We start from the raw sequence: 6,000 nt of genomic DNA on the forward strand, positions 1-6,000 counted from the left end.
TAGTCCCATTTTCCAGCATTTGGCACTCATTCCTCTTAATCCTTCCTATTCATATATCCATCCAGATGCCTACATTTCGTTGCAAAGAATCTATGCAAAGTTCAAGATCACAAGAAAGAAATAGAAGCAGGATTAAACAATACCATTCAATATAACTTTAGCTTCACTCCACTTTCCTATCTGCTTCTCATATTCTTTGGTTCCCTTAAAGACCAAAAGTTTCTCTATCCCAGCTTTTAATGTTTGCAATGCTGGAACATCTATAATCTTCTGAGAGTGCAGAATTCCAATCATAGACAATGTTACGGGTGAAATAACTCCTCCTCACTTCAGTCCCAAATGATCGGCCTCTTATTCCTAAACTTTGTCTCCTGTATTTTAGATTTTATGATCAGCAGAAATAATCTCACAGCATCTACCCTGTCAAGTCCCTATAGAATCTTGTGATCCAATAAGATTGCTTTTAATTTCTCTAAACACCAGAAAATATACGCCCAATTAATTCTGCCTTTCCTCACAGAACAACCCACTTATCCGAGAGACCAACATAATGAACTTTCCTTGTACCACTTCCAAGTACAGTATATCTTTCCTTAAGTATGAGGCTAAAAATTGCACACAGAGAGAAAGAAAATTAGTACAGACCAACTGACATTCAGCAAAGCCATCCTGTAGCCATAATGCAGACCAGGCAACATTGAGGATTGGATATCTACCCCTCAGTGAGAGAAAAACCTGCCCTTAAGAGTTATCAGCCATTCTGATTGGGCAGCAGCACTACCCTAACGCCAGCAATAGAGGTAGTGCAACAAAGGTTCACCAGACTGGTTTAGGATGGTGGGACTATCCTAATGAAGAGAGATTGCACAAACATGGTCTGTGTTCTCTAGACTTTCCAAGAATGAGAGATGATCCCATTGAAACCCCTTCAAATACTTAAAGGGATGGGCAAATAGATGCAAGACCAAAGGGGTACAATTTCAAAATAAGGGGGATGCCATTTAGGACTGAGGTGAGTTGACACTTTTTACTCAGTGGGTGGTGAGTCCCTTGGAATCCTCAATCTGAGAAGGATGTGGAAGTGTTGTATTTAAAGTAAAAGTTAATAAATATTTGATTATCAATGGCATAAGGATTATAGGAATAGTAGTTAAAAGGCATTGAAGTGTTCAATCAACCCTGATTATGTAAACTGACGGAACAGGCTTAACGTGCTGTATGGCTATTCCTGTTCCTATGAATTCTACACAGCTTACTTTTCTATCTAGTTTCAATAGGTTGCTCATTTTAAGCTAAAATACCTGCATGCTAACTTTTTGTAATTCATGTACAAGGAAGTGCAGATTTGTTTGCACAGCTGGATCCTGCAGTTGCTCTCCATCTAAATAAATGTTTTTTTTATTATTCTTCCTTCCAAGGTGCATAACCTTGCAGTTTCCCATTTTATGCTGTTATGAAGATGGGGGCATACTGAATCTTTAAGAGAGTTAAAAGCTAGCAAAAACTACCCGACAGCACCAAGTGTTCTGAAAAAAGAAACAATGTAACATGTACTCCAGCTACTGGGGTAGCTATGGTAGCTGGTTGTCTGGAAATGACAAAAAAATTCGAATTAGGCCAATCAGTTTAAATTATACGCCAAAAAATACCGAACTCCAATCCAGTTTGAATTAGTATATTGAAAATCTTTAAAGCCAATTTACACAATCCGATGCTTTGGGGGTATAATATTGGGGAAGATTGAACGGTAGAGAGGAGAACTGCCAAGCTACCAGCATGTAAAGACTGTCTGAAATAGCTCTCTTAAAGGTACCTTTATCAATTAGTAACCTGTGAAGCAGAACCCCCAAAAAGAAGAAAAGAAGACAGAAAAATGAAAGCTGCCTGGTTTTGAGATAAGAAGTTTTGTTTTGTAAATCTTACTTGGAGTTTTATCAAACTAGTAATGTAGAAGGGAAAGGTAAAAGATAGGTTAGAGGAAGGACTTGTAAATAGGAGTCAGTTAATTATTCTCTATTATTCTTTAATTAAAAAAATTGTTAATTTTTACTTTAAATAGTGCTTAACCACTCGAATTTTCACAGATTACTGCAGGGGATAAATCTTTTCTATGTTGCTGGTTTACAGTAAGCAGGAGAGACCATGATCTCTTATCTTGAACAGTGACTTTTCATGTTGAGTGACTTTTTTGAAAGTCAAATTCTAATTTTTCCCTTTTTTTGACATCCTTTGCTGGTTTCTAAAATCTTCCCAATTTTCTAGACTACCTCTAATCTTTGCAGCAATGGATGTGTTTTTTTTATTTTGATAACATCCTTAACTTCCTTCATTAGCTGTGGATGGCGCATCCTTTCATAGTATCATTCTTTCCCAACAGAACGTATATTTGTGGTGACTTATGCAATGTCTCCCTAAATGTGTGCCAAGATGTGTCTCTTTGTTTTTTAACCCATTGTCCTATTTCACTGCAGCCAATTCTTCATACCCATACCTATACAACTGTCTTAAGTTTAAGAAGCCAAATGATTTTACACATTAGTGTTGGGCTAGAAGGTATTATGGCCATTGACAAGATACCAGCCAAAGATTCTTATGAATCCCTCTACACTATTTTACTGGTTGCTTCAGTTAAGTTGACAGGATATAAATGATGTGTGACTGTTTGAATGATGGTTGCAAAAACAGAGCTTCAGATAAACTGTCAGATAGTCACCAATATATTATGCAACACCATGACCTTCACAATCCTGGGCCAAGTGGCTTAAAATGGGGATCTAAAAATGAGACCTCAAAAGTAAGGTTGAGGCTAAATGATCCCACCAAACTTGGACCAAGAGGAAAAATTACTCTGAGGCGCCAATGCAATGACAAGAATGGAGATTTCATGTTCCAAATCATAGATGGCAAGCAAGCCACTCATCTCTGCCAGAGTCTTGAACTGGAAAACTTCCATATGTCAAAAACAAATTTGCAAAGGATTACGGCATACCAAATCATTGATCGTGGAACAAATCCTAGAGGAGTACGATAATGTTTACAGGTGTCTCCCAGGGTGAATCATCTCAAAGCAGATGAGACTGAAGGATCAATTTGCCATCTTTCAAAGAAATTCCCAGCTACCCTAAAGGCCAGCCTGAAAGAAAAGATAGAGGGAGCTGTGAAAGAAAAAATGGGAATAATCAAGAAAGTGACAAATTCCACAAAATGGATTAGCAGAATGACAGCGATGAAACAATTGGGAAAGCTGAAAGTATGCATTGAGCCAAAGGAAATAAACAAACACATCACCATGACAACGAACAAAGAAAATTATAGCACACAAACAGACCCTTTAGCCTTCCAAGCCTGCATTGATCCAGATCCTCTATCTAAATCTGCTGCCTATTTTCTAAGGATGTGTATCCCTCTGCTCCCTGCCCATTCATGTATCTGTCTAGATATATCTTAAATGACACTATCATGCCTACTTCTACCACCTCCACTGGCAATGCATTCCAGGCACCCACCATTCTCTGTGTAAAGAACTTTCCACTTATATCTCCCTTAAACTTTTCCCCACTCACCTTGAACTTGTGACCCCTAGTAATTGAATCCCCCGCTCTGGGAAAAAGCTTCTTGCTATCCCCCTGTCTACACCTCTCATGATTTTGTAGACCTCAATCAGGTGCCCCCTCAACATCCGTCTTTCTAATGAAAATAATCCTAATCTACTCAACCTCTCTTCATAGCTAGCACCCTCCATACCAGACATCATCCTGGTGAACCTCCTCTGCACCCTCTCCAAAGCATCCACATCCTTTTGGTAACTTGGCGACCACATAAAAACCATTGTAGGAACCTTGTACAACTTACAAAGGCAAAAATCTTCAATACCTTAATTGCAAAGGATGGTTACTAACAAGTGGAGCTGAATGAAAGCAGCATCCTTTGAACTACATTATTGATACTGTTCAGGATTTACAGACGGTTGTGCATGTCATTTGATATTTCCATAGTTACAGAGGAGTACCAATGCAGGCAGTATGAGGTAGCCAGTGATCTTCCCAGAAAGGGAAGGGAAAAAGGAAAGTGTATAATCTGCTAAATTTATGGTTGCAAAACATAACCTCAGAAGCCTTTGCTCATCATGATAAAAATCTAGTGCAACCATAAGGTACCTGAAGAAGGGCTCATGCCCGAAACGTCGATTCTCCTGCTCCTTGGATGCTGCCTGACCTGCTGCGCTTTTCCAGCAACACATTTTAAGGGTTGTTAAGAAGGTATACAGTGTTTTGGCCTTTATTAACAGAGGGATTGAGTTCTGGAACCAGGTGGTTATGCTGCAGCTGTACAAAGCTCTGGTACGGCCACACTTGGAGTATTGTGTACAGTTCTGGTCACCGCATTATAAGAAGGATATGGATGCATTGGACAGGGTGCAGAGGAGATTTACTAGGATGGAAGGAATGTCTTGCAAGGAAAGGCTGAGGGCCTTGAGGCTGTTCTCATTAGAGAGAAGAAGGTTGAGAGGTGACTTAATAGAGACATACAAGATAATCAGAGGGTTAGATAGTGTGGACAGGGAGAGCCTTTTTCCAAGTATGGGGACAGCAAACACAAGGGGACACAACTTTAAAGTGAGGGGGGATAGGTATAAGACAGATGTCAGAGGTAGTTTCTTTACTCAGAGAGTAGTAGGGGTGTGGAATACATTGCCTGCAACGGTAGTAGATTCACCAAGTTTAAGTGCATCTAAGTCGTCATTGGACAGGCATATGGACGTACATGGAATAGTGTAGGTGGGATGGGCTTCAGATTAGTATGACAGGGCGGCGCAACATCAAGGGCCGAAGGGCCTGTACTGCGCTGTAATGTTCTATGTTCTATGTTCTAATACACCAAGGACAACAGGTTGTATTTGCATTCAGAGTGTTAACACAAATGGAAGATCACTACAGTCATATCAAGGAAGAGTACTTAGCCATTTTCTTTGCTTGTGGAGATTTTCATTAATACCTACTTAGAAGAGACACTTGAGTCTGAAACAAGTCATTTCAAAGAATTTTCCTAAAGCTGCTACATAAAGTGCCCACAAAGAATAATATTCCAGTTACAGAGATATCGAATCAATATAACACACAAATGAGGGAAAGACATGTTGTTTGGAACAGCATTCCCTATGAAGAAAATAGAGGAAGCTACAATGTGAATGTGAAACCATCCAGATCCAATGTGACACAGCAACACAGGTTCTGGGTGTCATCAGCCTAGCAGAGACATTGAATCTAACAGCTTTGCTCAAATCATACAAACTACCCAAAAAGATGTAACTCTGTAAATGTTGCAAAAGATAGTTATGAAAGGATAACTTCAAAACATCAAGGACAGTCCTCTGATCACAAGAGTGTATTGGGCATACCGAGATAAATCAACAGGTCAAGATAGAACATTGTTTAAAGGAATTAGTCATTATCTCTGAGAAGTTAAATGAAAGCAACCAAGGAATTCAGCCAAACCTAAGGAAGGAGAAGCAAGCTCAATTGGCCAAATATAGCACTTAAACCAAGGACCACATCAGCTAGTGTATTACTTGTAATGAATGCTAAGACAAGCAAGCTGGAGAGCTGTAGATGACACATGGTATCCCAGACAAACCATAGATAATACTGACAGCAGACACCTTCACACTTGTTACTGTAGACTACAATCTGACTAGAGGGAGGTAGACCAGCTGACTTCAATAACAACTGGTGAGATTGTAGTAAGTCTGGAAGAGCACTTTGGTCATTACAGCATTCCAGATATTGGGATGATCGACATGGCCCTCAGTTCATGAGTGAAGAATACAGCTGCTTCTTAAAGATTTGGGGAATTTAACACCATATATAATCTCGAGTCAAACTGAAAGGGTGAGATGGCAGTGAAAATTACCAAAGGACAGTAGCATACAGAGGGGTTGGTGGAGGATTTTTTTTTGGACTGGAGACCTGTGACCAACAGTGTTCCACAGAGATTGGTACT

The sequence above is a fragment of the Chiloscyllium plagiosum genome, chromosome 25 (genome assembly GCF_004010195.1).
Source record: "Chiloscyllium plagiosum isolate BGI_BamShark_2017 chromosome 25, ASM401019v2, whole genome shotgun sequence".
Classification (NCBI taxonomy): Eukaryota; Metazoa; Chordata; class Chondrichthyes; order Orectolobiformes; family Hemiscylliidae; genus Chiloscyllium; species Chiloscyllium plagiosum.